Consider the following 23,328-nt stretch of genomic DNA (forward strand, 5'->3'; position numbering starts at 1 on the left):
TCTCATCTGGTTCTACTTGGTCTTCCATTATGGAAACACTGTGTTGTTGAGATGGCTACATCCTTCTACTCTTTGGATGCCTTGGAAGTGAGTCTTTACGGGTCAGTGGATGTGGGACTGTGTCTACTTGTGAGAGGGAGGACGCAGAGGACGAGGGAGGAGGGGAAGAATGGGGGATGGAGGGAGGGGAGGAATGAGGGGATGGAGGGAGGGGAGGATTGAGGGGATGGAGGGAGGGGAGGATTGAGGGAAGGAATGAGGGGATGGAAGGAGGGGAGGAATGAGGGGATGGAGGGAGAGGAGGATGGAGGGAGAGGAGGATGGAGGGAGGGGAAGAATGAGGGGATGGAGGGAGGGGAAGAATGAGGGGATGGAGGGAGGGGAGGAATGAGGGGATGGAATGAGGGGATGGAGGGAGGGGAAGAATGAGGGGATGGAGGGAGAGGAGGAATGAGGGGATGGAGGGAGGGGAAGAATGAGGGGATGGAGGAATGAGGGATGGAATGAGGGGAGTAATGAGGGGATGGGGAATGAGGGGATGGAGGAATGAGGGGGTGAGGGGATGGAGGGAGGGGAGGAGGCCTCCCACCGTCACTCTCTTCCCCCTCTACCCTGCACTCGCCCCCCCTTCAACTCTTCCTTCGCTCCGTCTCTCTCTCTCTCTCTCTTTGGATTTCCCAGGACTCCTGTGTTCTGGGGGCCCATCCCGGGCTCTATTGTGTGCGCCCAAGCATTTCCACGGCAACCTTTGTGGCTGCATTGAGGCCTAGTCTGCATTAGCAACACAATGCCCGGCTCTGCAGTGGCCAGCCCGGGACGACAGGGTCTGGGCTGGGGAAGCAGTGAGGCAGGTAGGGGGGTTGTTTTGGGGAGTAGAAGGTTAGGGGCGGAGGAGGGGATTTCTGGATAGTAGGGAGTGGGGGGGTAGAAGCAAGACAAAAGCAGAAGCCACAGTCATCATTGTAATGCTTCGTCTCGGTCTGTCCTGAGGCTTTTGTCAAGGAGGATCTTGGGGGGTTTGGGAGCAAGAGAGACCTACATTTAGGGAGTTTGGGGGTTAGACATAGCCAGCCAGACACAGACACTGTCAGAGGGAAGGAGGGGAGGGACGGACAAAGGAACAACTCAGCAACTAGCAGAGATTTATCACAATCAGGCCACAGCCGGAGGGAGGGAGGGAGGGAGGGAGGGAGGGAGGGAGGGAGGGAGGGAGGGAGGGAGGGAGGGAGGGAGGGAGGGAGGGAGGGAGGGAGAAATAGAGCAAACCTAGATTGTTGATTGTAATATGCAGAGCTGTGTTACGTTGTCAGTCAGTTGTCGCACACACACAGAGTTGTGAAATTGTTTCAAACCAAGGGACACACACACAGAGAAAGTCAATATTGAAGTCCTCACAAAGCTGCAGGAATGTGTCTCTCTTTCTTCTAGTGTGGGAGTGTGAGAAAGAGACGACAGAGTGAAAACAGAAAGGGGGAGGAAGGGTTTCAGAGGGCTGAGAAAAGAGGAGTGAGAGAGAGACAGTGTGGTAACACTGTTACACTGTATATAGACATAATGACATGTTAAATGTCTCTATTATTTGGGAATGTATCAAACTGTTCACTTTTTGTTTATTTCAATAACAAACTGGCCAATAAAACCCTTAAATAGAATTGAATTTAATTGGAGAGAGAGAGAGAGAGAGAGAGGAAGGGTAATAGAATCTCTGGAAACCGAGCCAAAAGTTTAAAAAAATAATAGAACACAATTGAAATCGATACAATTGATTCATATGGCAACAGGTACAGTATTTTGTAACACAACAGGGTTATGTTGCATTGACTGTGTCTGGCCAATAGGGGAGCTCTCTGCCACTTTAATAGTCCACCAATCTACCGCTTTGTCTGGCTGTGATGCCGTTTTCATACAGCATATTGGTTAGCAATTTTCAAATGTATCAAAGTTATGGAATAACAAACTGGCGTTTTAAGTGTGTGTGTGTGTGTGTGTGTGTGTGTGTGTGTGTGTGTGTGTGTGTGTGTGTGTGTGTGTGTGTGTGTGTGTGTGTGTGTGTGTGTGTGTACTTACACACGAGAGTATGAGAATGCTTGGAAGTTTGTTGCTCCCAAGGCTAAATCATTCAATCTTCATGACCATCTGGGGACACAGGGAGGAGAGGAGGGGGTGGAGAAGAAGAGAGATAACAAAGAAGGGGAGGAGTGTGTGTGATGGAGTGGGGGTTAGGGTCGCTAGGGGTCAATAGGCTCTCCCATCCCACCCTCCTTTCTCTTCTCCCCAACCCTCCTCTAACCCACCCCACCCTCCTTTCTCTTCTCCCCCACCCTCCTCTCCCCCACCCCACCCTCCATTCTCTACTCCCCCACCCTCCTCTCCCCCACCACCCTCCCCAGTCTCACTGTCTGTCTGCCCCTCTCCCACTAAGACACTAGATACACAAACAAACAACCCCAAAGAGAAATAAACTGTGCACTGCAATGTCCACATTCCATTGTCTTCCTAAGCTAACTAGTAAAGTATGTACACTGGGTGCACTAGGTTGACTAGTACAGTAGTCTTAGTAGATCTAGGATCAGCCTTCCTAATCCTAACCTTAACCAAACTGATCTTAGATCAGGGTTTAGGAGAAACTGCATCCTATTCAGAAGCAGGAAGTGTGATTATCTGGGAACCAGAGTTTCTCACCTGGCTGAGATGCAGAGATGCTAATTCAAGTCTATAATAATGCCTTTATTAACTAATTAGCACAGGAGGTGTGAGAGGGAGGGAGGGAGGGAGGGAGGGAGGGAGGGAGGGAGGGAGGGAGGGAGGGAGGGAGGGAGGGAGGGAGGGAGGGAGGGAGGGAGGGAGGGAGGGAGGGAGGGAGGGAGGGAGGGAGAGGGAAGGATATAAAGAAGGGAGAGGAATATACAGATAAAACAACAGACAGACTCAGAGGGGAAGGGCCTTGGAAAAAGTAAGACCTCATCTGACCCTGAGAAAAGAGGAACAGATGAATGGAAGAGAAAGAAACAAATAGAGATATGGGTGAAGGACGTAGAGGAAGAGGAGCGTGGGAAAGACATTCAGTTCATTTGTTTCATATGCATTTTGTATAATGGGCTCCATGTCGTAAAGACCCAATGCAGATGTTTTTATCTCAATATCAAATCATTTCTGGCTAACAATTAGGTACCTTACTGTGATTGTTTTCAATTAAAATGGTCAAAAAGAAACAAAAATAGCTTCTTGGCAAAGAGTAATTTCTCAAGCAAGAATTCTGCTAGGGCTGTCTGGGAGTGGTCTGAGTGGGGAGGGGAAAACTGAAAACAAGTTATTATTGGCAGAGAGTTTTGAAACTCTCTTTCTTATTGGTCTATTAACTAATTTCCCGCCTGGTGATGTCACCAGGGAGGCCAAAACTCCACCCCCCTAAACAGCTCTTACACTAAAAGGGCATTATCATCACTTTCACAATTTCTCAGTATTATTCCAACCTCGTAGCATGGAAATATACACTGAGTGTACAAAACATTAAGGACAACTTCCTGATATGGAGTCACACCCCCCCGCCCTCCCCCTGCCCCCAGAACAGCCTCAACTCGTCAGGCATGGCCTCTGCAAGGGTGTCGAAAGCGTTCCACAGGGATGCTGGCCCATGTTGACTTCAATGCTTCCCACAGTTGTGTTAAGTTGGCTGAATGTCCTTTTGGGTGGTGGACCATTCATGACACACATGGGAAACTGTTGAGCGTGAAAAACCCAGCAGCGTTGCAGTTCTTGACACAAACTGGTGCACCAACAATACCCCGTTCAAAGGCACTAAAATGTTTTGTCTTGCCTATTCACCCTCTGAATGGTACACATACACAATCCATGTCTCAATTCTCTCAAGACTTTTTTTTTACCTGACTCCTCCCCTTCATCTATGCTGATTTGAAGTGGATTTAATAAGTGACATTAATAAGGGATCACAACTTTCATCTGGATTCACCTTGTCAGTCTATGTCATTAAAAGAACAGGCGTACTCAATGTTTTGTACACTCAGTGTATATAATAAAATATGGAAATCACGTTTTGACTGCACTGAGCCTTTAAGGTCAAATGTGTTAGTGCCTATGTACTATAGGTGAAGCAGGCCATGTGTTAGTGCCTATGTGCTGTAGGTGAAGCAGGCCATGTGTTTGTGCCTATGTACTACTGTTAGGTGACAGACTTTGTGCCATGTACTATAGGTGAAGCAGGCCATGTGTTAGTGCCTATGTGCTGTAGGTGAAGCAGTGCCATGTTGTTTGCCTAGAGAACACCAAGATTGGCAAGGTGAAGCAGGCCATGTGTTAGTGCCTATGTGCTACAGGTGAAGCAGGCCATGTGTTATGGTGAAGCCTCATTTGCTTAGGTGAAGCATGTGTTAGTGCCTATGTTGTATCAGCCTGTGTGTGAAGCAGGCCATGTGTTAGTGCCTATGTGTGACTGAAATCCAGACCTCCATGGGTTGATAAATTTGGTGAAGCAGGCCATGTGTTAGTGCCTATGTACTATAGGTGAAGCACATTCAACTATGTAAAGAAAAAAGTATTTAATAAGAAAATGTCATTCATTCAGATCTAGGATGTGTTATTTTAGTGTTGCCTTTATTTTTTGAGCAGTGTATTTATATATATATGGTGGATTACACCTATGGTCTCTAGTTGCAGGCCATGTGTTAGTGCTCACTCATTGTTCCAGTGTGTATGTGTTAATGCATTGTAGGTCAAGCAGGCCATGTGTTAGTGCCTATGTACTGTAGGTGAAGCAGGCCATGTGTTTGTGCCTATGTACTATAGGTGAAATGGTATCAAATATATCAAACACATGGTTTCCATGGTTTCCAGGTGTTCATGCCATTCCGTTGGCTCAGTTCTGGACATTGTTATGAGCCGTCCTCCCCACAGCAGCCTCCACTGGTCTAAGTGGGTACATGGGTGTGTCAGGTGTATATATATACACTGCTCAAAAGAATAAAGGGAACACTTAAACAACACAATGTAACTCCAAGTCAATCACACTTCTGTGAAATCAAACTGTCCACTTAGGAAGCAACACTGATTGACAATAAATTCCACATGCTGTTGTGCAAATGGAATAGACAACAGGTGGAAATTATAGGCATTTAGCAAGACACCCCCAACAAAGGAGACAGGTGGGGACCACAGACCACTTCTCAGTTCCTATGCTTCCTGGCTGATGTTTTGGTCACTTTTGAATGCAGGCGGTGCTTTCACTCTAGTGGTAGCATGAGACGGAGTCTACAACCCACACAAGTGGCTCAGGTAGTGCAGCTCATCCAGGATGGCACATCAATGCGAGATGTGGCAAGAAGGTTTGCTGTGTCTGTCAGCGTAGTGTCCAGAGCATGGAGGCGCTACCAGGAGACATGCCAGTACATCAGGAGATGTGGAGGAGGCCGTAGGAGGGCAACAACCCAGCAGCAGGATCGCTACCTCCGCCTTTGTGCAAGGAGGAGCAGGAGGAGTACTGCCAGAGCCCTGCAAAATGACCTCCAGCAGGCCACAAATGTGCATGTGTCTGCTCAAACGGTCAGAAACAGACTCCATGAGGGTGGTATGAGAGCCCGACGTCCACAGGTGGGGGTTGTGCTTACAGCCCAAAACCGTGCAGGACATTTGGCATTTGCCAGAGAACACCAAGATTGGCAAATTCGCCACTGAATTGAGCACATACATCATGTGGCGTCCTGTACTCTTCACAGATGAAAGCAGGTTCACACTGTCCTGTACTCTTCACAGATGAAAGCAGGTTCACTGAGCCTCATTTTGACTTGTTTTAAGGACATTACATCAAAGTTGGATCAGCCTGTTGTGTGGTTTTCCACTTTCATTTTGAGTGTGACTCCAAATCCAGACCTCCATGGGTTGATAAATTTGATTTCCATTGATAATTTTTGTGTGATTTTGTTGTCAGCACATTCAACTATGTAAAGAAAAAAGTATTTAATAAGAAAATGTCATTCATTCAGATCTAGGATGTGTTATTTTAGTGTTGCCTTTATTTTTTTGAGCAGTGTATTTATATATATATATGGTGGATTACACCTATGGTCTCTAGTTGCTGTGTGTGTAATGATGAGTGCTTGTCTCTGTCTCTGTCTCTTGCTTTTCTTCCATTCATGGTTTAGGGTTGTACACTGGTCATTCACTCTCTGACTCACTCATTGTTCCAGTGTGTGTGTCAGTAGGACAGCTGGGAATTGTGTTTGTAATGCATTGATAAGCCGGGGCTCAAACGAGACTAAACCTTCTCCCCAGTGCATTTCTACCTCACAGTAACCGGCACTCTGCACGGTCAGCGGTCTCGTACCCTTACTGTGGTATTAATAACCTCACTGACTGGGTCCTGTCTCCATCTTCATTCAGCTCAGCTCTGGTCATCGGTCTAATGGGCCATTCAGCACTTAACATGACCCCTGTGTGTGTGTGGTTGTCAACAACACTGACTTGAGGTCAGACTGGATCTACTGTAAACTCTTAGCCCCATAAGGGTTGTTCAACTGTCCCCATAGGAGAACCCCCTGAAAAACATTTTTTGGGGGTTCCAAGTGGAACTTTTTTCACCACCAAAGGGTTCTTTCTGAAAAAATCTATACAGTAACATATGGGGATATTATATCATTTTTGACGATATATCGTGTCTTGTTGTTTTGACAATATCGCAAGTTTGAACACATGCATTTTACCCCCAATTCTGATCTTGTCTCATTGCTGTAATGGTCCCCAACAGGCTCGGGAGGCGAAGGTGGAGTCATGTGTGCTCTGAAGCATGACCCACCTAACCACCCTTCTTAAATACCCACAGTCGCTGTGGGACCTCCCGATCACGGTCGCTTGTAATACAGCCTGGGATCAAACCCGGGTCTGTGGTGACCCGCACTCCAGCACTGCGATGCAGTGCCGTTAGACCGCTGCAGTGGACCACTGGCAGGAAGCCCTCGCAGTCTTATTTCAGCGCCAGCTGCCTCAACTCCAGTGTCCTTCCTTCAGAGCTTGTTCTCCATCTGTTTCAATAGGGAGACATTTGGTTTTCATCACTTTCATTTCCATGACTGATTAAAAGTCATGTTCTCATGGCTCCCTCTTGTCCCTCTGCAGCAGACATGACGTGAGCAATATGTTTGGAACATCCAATTGCAATGAAATCACAGTAGCGAATCGAAATACATTTAGAATCGTGAGAATTGTAATACATATGGTATCATGATGATATTGTATCGTGAGGTCCCTGGCGACACACACACACACACACACACACACACACACACACACACACACACACACACACACACACACACACACACACACACACACACACACACACACACACACACACACACACAGTGAGTCACTCACTCAGTGACTGTGACACCTGCAGGGGTGGCTTAACCAAAGGTAGTGGCCTCTTGGAGCTCCAACTTGAAGCTTGTTAAGTGGCAGAACCCTGGTAACCGGAAGCTACAGATGATGATGATGACAGTCACCTGGTAGTGGCACCAGTCCCTTTCACTGTCCTCCTGTCTGTCTGTCTCCTGTGGACTCCTGTCTTCCTTAGTAGTGGCTTGTGGACTTAGGTAGTGGCTCCTTAGGTAGTGGCTGTCCCCTTAGGTCTAGTGGCCTCCTGTGGACCTCTTAGGTAGTGGCTTGTGGACCTGTTAGGTAGTGGCTGGTGGACCCGTTAGGTAGTGGCTGGTGGACCCGTTAGGTAGTGGCTGGTGGACCCGTTAGGTAGTGGCTGGTGGACCCGTTAGGTAGTGGCTGGTGGACCCGTTAGGTAGTGGCTGGTGGACCCCTTAGGTAGTGGCTTGTGGACCCGTTAGGTAGTGGCTGGTGGACCCGTTAGGTAGTGGCTGGTGGACCCCTGGTACCCCTTAGGTAGTGGCTGGTGGACCCGTTAGGTAGTGGCTGGTGGACCCCTTAGTGGCTGGTGGACCCGTTAGGTAGTGGTGGACTTGTGGACCCGTTAGGTAGTGGCTGGTGGACCCCTTAGGTAGTGGCTGGTGGACCCGTTAGGTAGTGGCTTGTGGACCCGTTAGGTAGTGGCTGGTGGACCCGTTAGGTAGTGGCTTAGGTAGTGGCTGGTGGACCCGTTAGGTAGTGGCTGGTGGACCTGGGTAGTGGCTGGTGGACCCGTTAGGTAGTGGCTGGTGGACCCGTTAGGTTACCAGTTAGGTAGTGGCTGGTGGACCCGTTAGTTAGGTAGTGGCTGGTGGACCCGTAGGTAGTGGCTGGTGGACCCGTTAGGTAGTGGCTGGTGGACCCGTTAGGTAGTGGCTTGTGGACCTGTTAGGTAGTGGCCCGTTAGGTAGTGGCTGGGACCCGTTAGGTAGTGGCTGGTGGACCCGTTAGGTAGTGGCTGGTGGACCTGTTAGGTAGTGGTCTGGTGGACCTGTTAGGTAGTGGCTGGTGGACCCGTTAGGTAGTGGCTGGTGGACCCGTTAGGTAGTGGCTGGTGGACCTGTTAGGTAGTGGCTGGTGGACCTGTTAGGTAGTGGCTGGTGGACCTTAGTTAGGTAGTGGCTGGTGGACCTGTTAGGTAGTGGCTGGTGGACCTGTTAGGTAGTGGCTGGTGGACCCGTTAGTGGCTAGTGGCTGGTGGACCCGTTAGGTAGTGGCTGGTGGACCCGTTAGGTAGTGGCTGGTGGACCCGTTAGTGGCTGGGACCCCTTAGACCTTTAGGTAGTGGCTTGTGGACCCCTTAGGTAGTGGCTGGTGGACCCCTTAGGTAGTGGCTGGTGGACCCCTTAGATAGTGGCTGGTGGACCCGTTAGGTAGTGGCTGGTGGACCCCTTAGGTAGTGGCTGGTGGACACGTTAGGTAGTGGCTGGTGGACCCGTTAGGTAGTGGCTGGTGGACCCCTTAGGTAGTGGCTGGTGGACCCTTAGTAGTGGCTGGTGGACCCGTTAGGTAGTGGCTGGTGGACCCGTTAGGTAGTGGCCCTGGTAGTGGCTGGTGGACCCCTAGGTAGTGGCTGGTGGACCCCTTAGGTAGTGGCTGGTGGACCCCTTAGGTAGTGGCTGGTGGACCCGTTAGGTAGTGGCTGGTGGACCCCTTAGTTGGCTGGTGAGGTAGTGGCTGGTGGACCTTAGGTAGTGGCTTGTGGACCCGGGTAGTGGCTGGTGGACCCGTTAGGTAGTGGCTGGTGGACCCGTTAGGTAGTGGCTGGTGGACCTGTTAGGTAGTGGCTGGTGGACCTGTTAGGTAGTGGCTGGTGGACCCGTTAGGTAGTGGCTGGTGGACCCGTTAGGTAGTGGCTGGTGGACCCGTTAGGTAGTGGCTGGTGGACCCCGTTAGGTAGTGGCTGGTGGACCCGTTAGGTAGTGGCTGGTGGACCCGTTAGGTAGTGGCTGGTGGACTGTTAGTGGACCTGTTAGGTAGTGGCTGGTGGACCTGTTAGGTAGTGGCTGGTGGACCCGTTAGGTAGTGGCTGGTGGACCCGTTAGGTAGTGGCTGGTGGACCCGTTAGGTAGTGGCTGGTGGACCTGTTAGGTAGTGGCTGGTGGACCCGTTAGGTAGTGGCTGGTGGACCCTGGTGGACCTTAGGTAGTGGCTGGTGGACCTGTTAGGTAGTGGCTGGTGGACCTGTTAGGTAGTGGCTGGTGGACCCGTTAGGTAGTGGCTGGTGGACCCGTTAGGTAGTGGCTGGTGGACCTGTTAGGTAGTGGCTGGTGGACCCGTTAGGTAGTTACCCCTTAGTAGTGGCTGGTGGACCTGTTAGGTAGTGGCTGGTGGACCCGTTAGGTAGTGGCTGGTGGACCCGTTAGGTAGTGGCTGGTGGACCTGTTGGCTGGTGGAGGTAGTGGCTGGTGGACCTGTTAGGTAGTGGCTGGTGGACCCGTTAGGTAGTGGCTGGTGGACCTGTTAGGTAGTGGCTGGTGGACCCGTTAGGTAGTGGCTGGTGGACCCGTTAGGTAGTGGCTGGTCGACCCCTTAGGTAGTGGCTGGTGGACCCCTTAGGTAGTGGCTGGTGGACCCGTTAGGTAGTGGCTGGTGGACCCGTGGCTGGTGGACCCCTTAGGTAGTGGCTGGTGGACCCCTTAGGTAGTGGCTGGTGGACCCGTTAGGTAGTGGCTGGTGGACCCCTTAGGTAGTGGCTGGTGGACCTTAGGTTAGGGTAGTGGCTGGTGGACCCGTTAGGTAGTGGCTGGTGGACCCGTTAGGTAGTGGCTGGTGGACCCTTGTGGACCCGTTAGGTAGTGGCTGGTGGACCCGTTAGGTAGTGGCTGGTGGACCCCTTAGGTAGTGGCTGGTGGACCTGTTAGGTAGTGGCTGGTGGACCCGTTAGGTAGTGGCTGGTGGACCTGTTAGGTAGTGGCTGGTGGACCCGTTAGGTAGTGGCTGGTGGACCCGTTAGGTAGTGGCTGGTGGACCCGTTAGGTAGTGGCTGGTGGACCCGTTAGGTAGTGGCTTGTGGACCCGTTAGGTAGTGGCTGGTGGACCCGTTAGGTAGTGGCTGGTGGACCCGTTAGGTAGTGGCTGGTGGACCCGGCTTGGAGGTAGTGGCTGGTGGACCCGTTAGGTAGTGGCTGGTGGACCCGTTAGGTAGTGGCTGGTGTGGACCCGTTAGGTAGTGGCTGGTGGACCTGTTAGGTAGTGGCTTGTGGACCCGTTAGGTAGTGGCTGGTGGACCCGTTAGGTAGTGGCTGGTGGACCCGTTAGGTAGTGGCTTGTGGACCCGTTAGGTAGTGGCTTGTGGACCCGTTAGGTAGTGGCTTGGTGGACCCCTTAGGTAGTGGCTTGTGGACCCGTTAGGTAGTGGCTGGTGGACCCGTTAGGTAGTGGCTGGTGGACCCGTTAGGTAGTGGCTTGTGGACCCGTTAGGTAGTGGCTGGTGGACCCGTTAGGTAGTGGCTTGTGGACCCGTTAGGTAGTGGCTGGTGGACCATCTTAACTATTTTACTATACCCGTTACCATCTTAACTAGTGGCTTACTGGACCATACCATCTATATACCATCTACAACTATTATAGTGGACCTGTTAGGTATGGCTGTTTAATCACTACATACCATCTATACTGTGGTTAATAGAGGACTTATGGAAACTGTTAGGTAGTGGCTGGTGGACCCCATGTTAGGTAGTGGCTGTGGACCTCACTACTATACTACCATTATACCATCTATAACTATTATTAGTATACTACCATCACTACCTGTTAGGTAGTACTACTCACTACATACCATCTATAACTATTATTACTATACTACCATCACTACATACCATCTATAACTATTATTAGTGGCTACCATCACCCGTTAGGTAGTGGCTCACTATACCACCTATTAGGTACTACCATCACTGGTACCATCTAGGTAGTGGCTTGTGGACCCGTACCATATAACTATTATTACTATACTAGTTTAATCTATAACTATTATTACTAGAGATCACTACATACCATGTATATCTATAGTGTTACTATAACTATTATTACTATACGACTGACTGGTTACCATCTATAACTATTATTACTATACTGCTGTCACTACATACCATCTATAACTTTATTACTGTACTGTGGTAACTACATACCATCTATAACTATTATTACTATACTACCATCACTACATACCATCTACAACTATTATTACTATACTACCATCACTACATATTACTATACATCTATAACTATTATTACTATACTACCATCACTACATACCATCTATAACTATTATTACTATACTACCATCACTACATACCATCAATAACTATTATTACTATACTACCATCGCTAAATAGTATGCACAGTATGTAAACATGCAGTGTAGTTGCCTATTTGAAAGGTCACACAAAAGCAATGATGTCTTAGCTTTGGTGGGTCACAACACGAGGAACAAAGCTCCCAAGCTCAGCCCTCCTGCCGTGTCCGTGTGGTTGCTACCAGCGACAGTAACTCACAGCTCTCAGAGCAACTGACTAATTGCATGTCGGGAAGCAACAAAACGAACAACAAACCCTGTTTGTGATGCGTGGCAGCGCAGGAGGAACAGCGCAGGAGGAACAGCGCAGGAGGAACAGCGCAGGGGGAAAAACTATTGTTTTTGATCATATTTGCCCATTCTAAATGACACCCCCCCCCGTCGAGGGGAGATGTAACATGGTTAGTTAGACTCATTTCCACAACTCTGCTGTGGTGTAGCCTGTACAGTACCGTTTACACATGGGAAGCTCTGTAGTTAATATATTACTAGTCATTTAAAAGACCAGGCCAAGTCGTGTCAAGACTGGGTTGTGTTGTGGTCAAGTTTGTTGTTCATTATTGGAGATTTCCCAGTTGTGTGTGCGTGTGTGTGTGAGTGTGAGTGTGTGTGTGTGTGTGTGTGTGTGTGTGTGTGTGTGTGTGTGTGTGTGTGTGTGTGTGTGTGTGTGTGTGTGTGTGTGTGTGTGTGTGTGTGTGTGTGTGTGTGTGTGTGTGTGTGTTTCCGTAAGTGGTTAGTCAGGGTGGTATTAGTCAATAGAGCCGGTGACGTGGTGAAGGTAATCCATGATCCTGGGTGTGTGATGTGATGCTCACTGTCAGTTCTGTGACGTCTCCTCTCTCTGAGGTCACTGGCCAGCAGATGGAAACTCACGGATTACATATATAAGACAGGACACACACACACTTGGTCCGATTCACACACTGCTTCTAGGACAGAGGGAGAGGAGGAGGTCTGTAGAGAGAAAGAACAGAAACTGAGTCCAGCTCAGAGACAGAATAAAGGTTTGCGTAGCAGCCGATTCAAGCTGTGAGAGAGAGAGAAGAAATAGAGAGAGAGAGAGAGAGAGGGGGGGGGTAAAGAGGAGTGGAACCTCTTCTTCAACTTCTAATTGACACATCCCTAGTGGTTCTCTGTTCCCCCGGTGAAGAGAAAGGAAATCGATTCCTCCGTGACTCGTTTTCTTGTAGTTTATTACTTAATTGATTGTGCTGGGACTGACCTCTGTGGGAGAATGACAATCCTCACGTCCTTAATGTGAGTATCCATCCCTAGGAATAACTGTGTGTGTGTGTGTGTGTGTGTGTGTGTGTGTGTGTGTGTGTGTGTGTGTGTGTGTGTGTGTGTGTGTGTGTGTGTGTGTGTGTGTGTGTGTGTGTGTGTGAACTGCTGCTGATTTTATCGACAATGTAGGATACCCAAGGACAACGCAGATCGTCATATCTTATCTATCTGCTCCGATATCGTTGACACTCAAAAGCTGTGTTGTCTGTGGTAAAAGTAGACGAACTGGGGAGCTAGAGTATAGTACAATATCTTTGGTGTGAATGACACAGGCGTTCTACCTGGACTCTAGAATGGTAGAGTTGCTATTGGCGCGTTCTAGAATCATCCAGAAATATGTCAAAGCACAAACAACATAGGATTGTTTGACTGACACCAACAGAGCCGTATATAGCTGGAGGCATCCTACGTGAGCTCTGGTCAGGCGTAGCTCGCTGTGTAGGGAATAGGGCGCCACTTAGACCCAACCCGTGTTCTCTGAAACGTACAGGCTAGACAGAGGATATCTGGCAGTACCATCTATGGTATGAGTCTTTGACCCAGATCAGGAGACTGGCCAGTGGGCCACACACACACACACATACACACACACACAGCCACACATAGAAATAGAAATAGATTATTCAAATTTTATGGGCACACACATACAGGTCATTGGCTCCTGGATATTTGTTTAATTGGTCACATGCAGCAGCTGGTCGTAGTAGGTGAGGTGTTGTTGCCAATAGAGATTACAGCTGGCCCGTGTACACCTCCTGAACGACTGCTTCCCAAATGGCACCCTATTCCCTACACACTACTTTTAGTGTGCTATCTATGGTGGGGTGCCATTTGGGACAGACTCCTCTACCTGTCTATACTGTAGGTGGCTTGGTTAACGTCTTGTAATCACACGGACTAGGCTCGTCCCAACCCTGTGTGGGGGTCAGCAGTAAGCCTGCTGTATTTCTGTCTGTTAGTGTCAGGGAGGGTTTGTTTAGTGCAAGTCCTGTAACAGCTGATCCTAGGTCAGCGCTGCAACTCCCAGAGTCTTCCCAGGCATATGTTTGGTGAGATGCTAGTGTGTAACCAGCATCTGGTTCCCGGTGTGTTTCAGAGTGCCCACTGTCCCAGTGAAGAACCTCAGTGGGAACAGCCCGGTCCACCCAGCGCTGGCCGGTATCACGGGGATCCTGATGAGCGCTGCAGGGTTCCCTGTGTGTCTCACCCGCCCACCCAAACTGGTGCTGCACCCCCCGCCCGTCAGCAAGAGGGACATCAAGCCCGTCCCCGGCCTGGGTCACTGCTGCCGCAAGACCACCAAGAAACAGGCCCGCAAAGGTACATTAGGACACACTATAAAACCAGCACTAATATATAGACCTATACACACACACACACACAGTCACACACACAGACACCCCTATACACAAATTCATTACATTGTGTGGAAGATTTTTGCTCTACACACTCATATGTTCTCTCTCCTTCTGTCTCTCCTCCTGTCTCTCCTTATGTTTTCTCTCTCCTTTCTCTCCTTCTCTCTCTCCTCCTCTCTCTCCTTATGTTTTCTCTCTCCTTTCTCTCCTTCTCTCTCCTCCTCTCTCTCCTTATGTTTTCTCTCTCCTTTCTCTCCTTCTCTCTCCTCCTCTCTCTCCTTATGTTTTCTCTCTCCTTCTCTCTCTCCTCCTCTCTCTCCTTATGTTTTCTCTCTCCTCTCTCTCTCTCCTCTCTCTCCTCCTCTCTCTCTCCTTATGTTTTCTCTCTCCTCTCTCTCTCCTCCTCTCTCTCCTTATGTTTTCTCTCTCCTCTCTCTCTTCCTCTCTCCTTATGTTTTCTCTCTCCTCTCTCTCCCCTCTCTCTCCTTATGTTTTCTTTCTCCTTCTCTCTCTCCTCTTCTCTCTCCTTATGTTTTCTCTCTCCTTCTCTCTCTCCCCCTCTCTCTCCTTATGTTTTCTCTCTCCTTCTCTCTCTCCTCCTCTCTCTCCTTGTTTTCTCTCTCCTCTCTCTCTCCTCCTCTCTCTCCTCCTCTCTCTCCTTATGTTTTCTCTCTCCTCTCTCTCCTCCTCTCTCTCCTTATGTTTTCTCTCTCCTCTCTCTCTTCCTCTCTCTCCTTATGTTTTCTCTCTCCTTCTCTCTCTCCCCCTCTCTCTCCTTATGTTTTCTTTCTCCTTCTCTCTCTCCTCTTCTCTCTCCTTATGTTTTCTCTCCCCTTCTCTCTCTCCTCTTCTCTCTCCTTATGTTTTCTCTCTCCTTCTCTCTCTCCTCCTCTCTCTCCTTATGTTTTCTCTCTCCTTCTCTCTCTCCTCCTCTCTCTCCTTATGTTTTCTCTCCCCTTCTCTCTCTCCCCCTCTCTCTCCTTATGTTTTCTCTCTCCTTCTCTCTCTCCCCCTCTCTCTCCTTATGTTTTCTCTCCCCTTCTCTCTCTCCCCCTCTCTCTCCTTATGTTTTCTCTCTCCTTCTCTCTCTCCCCCTCTCTCTCCTTATGTTTTCTCTCCCCTTCTCTCTCTCCCCCTCTCTCTCCTTATGTTTTCTCTCCCCTTCTCTCTCTCCTCTTCTCTCTCCTTATGTTTTCTCTCTCCTTCTCTCTCTCCCCCTCTCTCTCCTTATGTTTTCTCTCTCCTTCTCTCTCTCCTCTTCTCTCTCCTTATGTTTTCTCTCCCCTTCTCTCTCTCCCCCTCTCTCTCCTTATGTTTTCTCTCTCCTTCTCTCTCTCCTCCTGTCTCTCCTTATGTTTTCTCTCTCCTTCTCTCTCTCCTCCTCTCTCTCCTTATGTTTTCTCTCTCCTTCTCTCTCTCCTCCTCTCTCTCCTTATGTTTTCTTTCTCCTTCTCTCTCTCCTCTTCTCTCTCCTTATGTTTTCTCTCCTTTCTCTCTCTCTCCTCTCTCTCCTTATGTTTTCTCTCTCCTTCTCTCTCTCCTCCTGTCTCTCCTTATGTTTTCTCTCTCCTTCTCTCTCTCCTCCTCTCTCTCCTTATGTTTTCTCTCTCCTTCTCTCTCTCCTCCTCTCTCTCCTTATGTTTTCTTTCTCCTTCTCTCTCTCCTCTTCTCTCTCTTTATGTTTTCTCTCTCCTTCTCTCTCTCCCCCTCTCTCTCCTTATGTTTTCTCTCTCCTTCTCTCTCTCCTCCTCTCTCTCCTTATGTTTTCTCTCTCCTCTCTCTCTCCTCCTCTCTCTCCTCCTCTCTCTCCTTATGTTTTCTCTCTCCTCTCTCCTCCTCTCTCTCCTTATGTTTTCTCTCTCCTCTCTCTCTTCCTCTCTCTCCTTATGTTTTCTCTCTCCTCTCTCTCCCCCTCTCTCTCCTTATGTTTTCTCTCTCCTTCTCTCTCTCCTCTCTTCTCTCTCCTTATGTTTTCTCTCTCCTTCTCTCTCTCCCCCTCTCTCTCCTTATGTTTTCTCTCTCCTTCTCTCTCTCCTCCTGTCTCTCCTTATGTTTTCTCTCTCCTTCTCTCTCTCCTCCTCTCTCTCCTTATGTTTTCTCTCTCCTTCTCTCTCTCCTCCTGTCTCTCCTTATGTTTTCTCTCTCCTTCTCTCTCTCCTCCTCTCTCTCCTTATGTTTTCTCTCTCCTTCTCTCTCTCCTCCTCTCTCTCCTTATGTTTTCTTTCTCCTTCTCTCTCTCCTCTTCTCTCTCCTTATGTTTTCTCTCTCCTTCTCTCTCTCCCCCTCTCTCTCCTTATGTTTTCTCTCCCCTTCTCTCTCTCCTCCTCTCTCTCCTTATGTTTTCTCTCTCCTTCTCTCTCTCCTCCTTTCTCTCCTTATGTTTTCTCTCCTTTCTCTCCTTCTCTCTCTCCTCCTGTCTCTCCTCATGTTTTCTCTCTCCTTCTCTCTCTCCTTCTCTCTCTCCTCCTTTCTCTCCTTATGTTTTCTCTCCTTCTCTCTCTCCTCCTCTCTCTCCTTTATGTTTTCTCTCTTTTTTCTCTCTTCTCTCTCTCCTCCTGTCTCTCCTCTCTCCAGGTAAGACAACCGAGGAGGTGGTGAAGCAGTATCTTCAGAAAGTCAGGATAGCACCAGAGGAGGTGAGACCTGTTCTCTCCAGTCATTGGTTTGAAAGGACACCCTATGCCCTATAAAGTGCCATACGTTTCACCAGGGCCCATAGGGTGTCATTTGGGACGCGTCCATTATCATCACAACACATTATCTGTGAAAGGAAATGTGGATAGCCAAGTACATATTTAAAGAAAGACCTGCACGCTGCTCTGGCCTGTAACACTTTCATTGATTAACATTACCTATTGGCCAGCTAGCCTTCATCGGCGCTTTCAAGAATTTTATTGAATGATTCCCACTCACCTGCACCAGGCTGACTCAGCTGTGTGGGTGCTTTTCCTATTTTGGATAGCTAAGTACTTACAGGTTGGCTAAAGGATCCCTCCTATCTTCTCCTTTTCTCCTCTCCTCTTCTCCTCTCCTCAGAACTGTACCATCTGTATGGAGGCCCTCGGGGGGGCGTCAGGCTACAAGGGTGGTGACTTCATAGGTCGCCTGGCCCAGTGTGGGCACCAGTACCACCTCCAGTGCCTGGTGGCCATGTACAACAACGGCAACAAAGATGGCAGCCTGCAGTGTCCTACCTGCAAAACCATCTACGGCGTGAAGACGGGCAACCAGCCGCCCGGGAAAATGGAGTACCACGTCATCCCCCACTCGCTGCCTGGCCACCACGACTGCAAGACCATCCGCATCATCTACAACGTCCTGCCTGGCATCCAGGGCCCAGAGCACCCCAACCCAGGCAAGCCCTTTACAGCCAGAGGGTTCCCGCGTCACTGCTACCTTCCAGACAGCGAGAAGGGACGCAAGGTAAGAACCTACGCTTTGACATATTCCATTGTAGCAGATACTGTTGTCCAGTACAAATCAAAGCTTTCTGGATTTTAGCCCAATCTTTGTCCTTTATAAACCCGTGACGTTTTCCCTTGAAGTTGTATCGAGGGAACTCAAAGTTAAAATTATGAATCCCTCTCTAACCATCTCACCTCCTTTTCCCCCCACCTCCTCTCCCTTCTCTCCCTCCACCTTCTCTCCCTCCACCTTCTCTCCCTCCCTCCACCTTCTCTCCCTCTACCTTCTCTCCCTCTACCTTCTCTCCCTCCACCTTCTCTCCCTCCACCTTCTCTCCCTCTACCTTCTCTCCCTCTACCTTCTCTCCCTCCACGTCCTCTCCCTCCACCTTCTCTCCCTCCCTCCACCTTCTCTCCCTCCACCTCCTCTCCCTTCTCTCCCTCCACCTTCTCTCCCTCCCTCCACCTTCTCTCCCTCTACCTTCTCTCCCTCCACCTTCTCTCCCTCCACCTTCTCTCCCTCCACCTTCTCTCCCTCTACCTTCTCTCCCTCTACCTTCTCTCCCTCTACCTTCTTTCTCTCCACCTCCTCTCCCTCCACCTCCTCTCCCTCTACCTTCTCTCCCTCTACCTTCTTTCTCTCCACCTCCTCTCCCTCCACCTCCTCTTCCTCTACCTTCTCTCCCTCTCTCCCTCCACCGTCTCTCTCTCCACGTCCTCTCCCTCCACCTCCTCTCCCTCTACCTTCTCTCCCTCCACCTTCTCTCTCTCCATGTCCTCTCCCTCCACCTCTCCCTCCATGTCCTCTCTCTCTCCCTCCACCTCCTCTCCCTCCACATCCTCGCTCTCTCTCTCCCCCAGGTACTCAGACTCCTGCTGACCGCGTGGGACCGGCGCCTGGTCTTCTCGGTGGGCACGTCCAGCACCACAGGCGAGTTGGACACGGTCATCTGGAACGAGGTGCACCACAAGACGGAATTTGGCTCCAACCTCACGGGCCACGGCTACCCCGACCCTAGCCACCTAGACAACGTCCTGGATGAACTGAAAGCACAGGGCATCACCGAGGAAGAGGAGCAATGATAGGAGGAAGAGGAGGAGACAGGACGATTAATTAATTCAGACTCTACCAGCACTTAAATGGGGTGGCGGTTTGGTGTAGAGGGGAAAGGTCCAATTACACTTTGGAAGATTCTCTGAAGATGCTGATTGATTGGAGGGTCCTAGAGGTTTGGGAAATCATACAAGCACACAGCGGAGTGTTAGGGTGTTTGTTTGAGTGATGGCACAGGAGCGAGGGAACAAGAGAGAGAAATAGGCTCAGGCTTTGTTTAGATTTGACTGTGGTCAAAATGATGACTACACTGGTATAGTTAGGTACTAGCTAAATAAATGACTAAGAGTTGAGAGGCGGTACCAAGTTATTTACTAACTAATTTACACTACTAAAAGAGAGAGAGAGAGAGAGAGGGAGAGAGAGAAAAGGATAGAAGAGATCAAGAGACTGAGGGAGAGAAAGGACAAAGATTGAGAGATGTGAAAGGGAGGGGGAAGGGTATTAAGAAAGGAGGAAGAGAATAGAGTGAGCTAACGAGAGAGAAGATGGCAAGAGAATGTAGCTAGTATTAAATAGGAGTAGGGTAAATTAACTTAGAAATGGTACTACTTTAGCAGAGACACAGGAAGAGAGTGAGAAAGAAAAGAGGGGGAGGGAGACAGAGACAGAGACGGAGAGAGACAGACAGACGTGCCTATAGTAACCACCTGCTTGAGTTTGATTATCAAGTAGCTTGTGCCCGTTGTGACTGTTTATATGTGTAGTCAGACGCCACCTAGTGGCCACTCTACTGAAAATACATTCAAAACACTGAATGTGACGAAAAAAACAAACAAATCACACATTTCTTTTTATAATGATACTTCGCTTATATTTGTATAATGAATGCATTGTCGTTATTGTCTTCATGTAACATCATTCCATGCGTCATTCCTCTTTGCATATATTTCAAAATGGTATTTTATACTCTGAATGATTTGAAGTCGTGGATGTTGTATGTTATGATGCGATGACAGTTAGCCCAGAAGATATATATGGTACTACCCATAAAACAACCTTGATGGGTACTGGGAATGACTTCTTTCCCTTCCTTTACAATTCAGATAGTTGTTGATTCTGAACCGATGTTTTGCTGTTTGTACTGTATGTACCCGTTGTATGTATGGAAAGGGGGACATGTCAATAAATCGAGTGCTGCTTACTTTTATAAAGGAGACGAGCATTTGAGATTCCCTGGGAAGACGCACTTGAGAAATGGGCCATGATATGAGCCGCCAGTGTTTGAAACCAGGGGAGAAGACACCAGGAACCCAGAACTTAAAGATTGGACAGGTTGTGGTGTGTTGGTGGGTGAGGAGGGAGTCCAAGAAGGAACATAATAGCCTGTGAAGAAGAATTGAGTTTTATCATTGCATTAATGACCAGACTAAAACCAATAAATACCTCACTATTAAACAAACAACATCCGTAGCATATCCACACTGTAACGGATGTACAAAATGTCTGCCTCCATTGGCTGGATTGGCTTCAATGCAACTGATTGGGTGGGCAGTGTAATGCCATTCTTGTGTAGAATGTCGTTAGAAGGCGTCTACCTCCTGCCGGCAAACAGTGTCTTTGGTCTTGTTCCTTATGGAGACCCTGTGCATCACCAGCCACTACGCCTGTCCAGTCTCAGAGTTGGGTCTATGAAGGACCTATTTATAAGGATGTGTGTGTGTGTGTGTGTGTGTGTGAGCTCATGCATATAACATATGCATGCCTTTATACATGACATGCGTTTTAATGTGTACTGTTTGTCCATCAACGTGTTTTGAGGTTTGATTCTGTTACTAAACAGCACACTTGGTCGTTTTTACCCCATTAATATCATGATCCACTTTTCTGTTCTTTCTTTCTTTTAAATTGTCTGTTAACACTTTATTATTATTATTTAAATTAAAAAAGTTAACAGTTGTCTTAATCAAATGGTATATCCAGCTCTTTCTCATTTTGTACGTAAGCGTTGTTAGTGTCTGTTTGTCATTTTTTGGGTCAAATCTTTCTTACGGTTGAGTTGACAACAGATAGTACTTTTCTTTTATCCACGGTGTACAGAAGATCTGTATACTAAGTGTATTTTCATTGTGAAAAGGAATTTGAAGGTAGACTTTTTCTGACTATAATGTAATGTACTTTTCCACCAAGCCACTAAGGGCGGCCTTCCCTCCTCCTGGAGACCTACCGCAGGTGGAGGCTTTTGTTCCAGCTCTGCTTTCCCATTGCCTGACGACTCATCCTGAACTGAATTCTGCTTCTCTATCGATCACTCCACAGGGCAGGGATGGGTAACTCCAGTCCTCTGGGACCATCCCTCCCAAACACAGCTGATTAAGCTAATTGCGATGTAAACTGAAGATGGATTATTTGCGGTTTATTGGACTGTGTTAGCTGGGGCTAGGGAGAAAACCAAAACGTGCACCCCTTGGGGTCTCAAGTTTGGGAAATGCTGGTCTAGGCCCAACCCATCTCAATCTACTAACATTCTGCTCATCAGGGAACCTTGATTAGCGGAATCAGGTGTGGTATAGCAGGGCTGGAACATAAGCCTGCACCCCAAGCCTTTCAGAGGGAGGGTTTGCCACCCCTTCCCTATGTCCCCTTTCCCCATTCAGATGACCCAGTTGTTCATCCTCGAATACAACCTTACGTGTCTTTTGATGTGTACAGTCTTCACACAGCATCCCTTCATCATTGTCCAATTGTTCGTTTAGGGGAACATGAGAGGTGTTTTACCTCATTCTGAGTTTGAGAAGGGTGCTGGGTGTAGTGAATAAAAAGTGATGCATTAAAAAAATATGTACGTACACCAAAAACAATTGCTGGAATACGAATGATTAATACAAATAAAGAATCGAATGAAGAGTTGTTGTTTTTTTTTTGATTTCCTGTTCTGAAATATAAGCTGACTGACCACTGGTTTGATCAGACAGAGAACCCCTCTATTTGCCACAGTAGGTTACTGGTTTGATCAGACAGAGAACCCCTCTATTTGCCACAGTAGGTTACTGGTTTGATCAGACAGAGAACCCCTCTATTTGCCACAGTAGGTTACTGGTTTGATCAGACAGAGAACCCCTCTATTTGCCACAGTAGGTTACTGGTTTGATCAGACAGAGAACCCCTCTATTTGCCACAGTAGGTTACTGGTTTGATCAGACAGAGAACCCCTCTATTTGCCACAGTAGGTTACTGGTTTGATCAGACAGAGAACCCCTCTATTTGCCACAGTAGGTTACTGGTTTGATCAGACAGAGAACCCCTCTATTTGCTACAGTAGGTTACTGGTTTGATCAGACAGAGAACCCCTCTATTTGCCACAGTAGGTTACTGGTTTGATCAGACAGAGAACCCCTCTATTTGCCACAGTAGGTTACTGGTTTGATCAGACAGAGAACCCCTCTATTTGCCACAGTAGGTTACTGGTTTGATCAGACAGAGAACCCCTCTATTTGCCACAGTAGGTTACTGGTTTGATCAGACAGAGAACCCCTCTATTTGCCACAGTAGGTTACTGGTTTGATCAGACAGAGAACCCCTCTATTTGCCACAGTAGGTTACTGGTTTGATCAGACAGAGAACCCCTCTATTTGCCACAGTAGGTTATGAACTGGCTGCAGCCCAAAACTGAAAGTGGATCGTTCTTCTACTTCGCTCCATGTCTGAACTCCCGCTCAAAGCCTCGCGTTCAACTGCCGAATGTCTTTTAAACCTAGAAGTTGACCTCTTTACTTTCACGGTATGACGCTCAAAATAGATCTAATATATTTACTGTGTATTGCAATGTAGTTGTCGCCATATCAAGCCCTGGTACTTTATTGCGAAATAGTGGAGTTAACGTGGTTGATCGATACAGTATCTAACTAGCAGCAGGCCGGAGGTCAGATGTCAAGCTGTGGCTAGCTAAAGTAGCTGACATTAGTTCCAGAGAGCCTACTATTGCAAATAGCTGACAAAAACAACTGACTGGTTATATATGAGCTACAACAATTATGTAGATACAAAATACTTTTGTCTAATACATTTTGTGGCAACATCTAACAATGGAACTTGTGATGGATAATCCAAGTTAATCCAATGTGCACGCACGCCCCCTATGACCTATTGCTGGATTTACACTCCCATTCCACCAGGAACAGTCTATCGAGCATTACGTATAGTGAAGTAAAAAAAAAACTAACAATATTTCGTTTTTTTTTCTATTTTATTAAGATCCCCAATATGAATTGATTATAAATTTAGATCAGATCAGGCAAAAGCCTGGCTAGCTCAGTCGGTAGAGCATGAGACTCTTGTTTTGCTGCTGGCATTATTACCAGTGTTCTTTGCGTTAGATATACAAAGGCCAGGGCTTGTTTTTGGGATGGGGCCCATAGGTTCCATGTAGCTTTGAAAATGATTTCTGCATGACATTAAACAAACAGTAACTTTACCATTTCATATTGTGAACCGATTCATAAA

At 48.1% G+C, this 23,328-nt stretch overlaps 1 pseudogene; it reads left to right on the plus strand.

Annotated features, from left to right (window-relative positions):
- LOC135507101 (E3 ubiquitin-protein ligase DTX1-like) overlaps nucleotides 1-20,042 on the plus strand; it is a 49,753-nt pseudogene extending 29,711 nt beyond the window's left edge.
- Nucleotides 20,043-23,328: the final 3,286 nt, after the last annotated feature.

Source organism: Oncorhynchus masou, chromosome 20 (genome assembly GCF_036934945.1).
Source record: "Oncorhynchus masou masou isolate Uvic2021 chromosome 20, UVic_Omas_1.1, whole genome shotgun sequence".
NCBI lineage: Eukaryota > Metazoa > Chordata > Actinopteri > Salmoniformes > Salmonidae > Oncorhynchus > Oncorhynchus masou.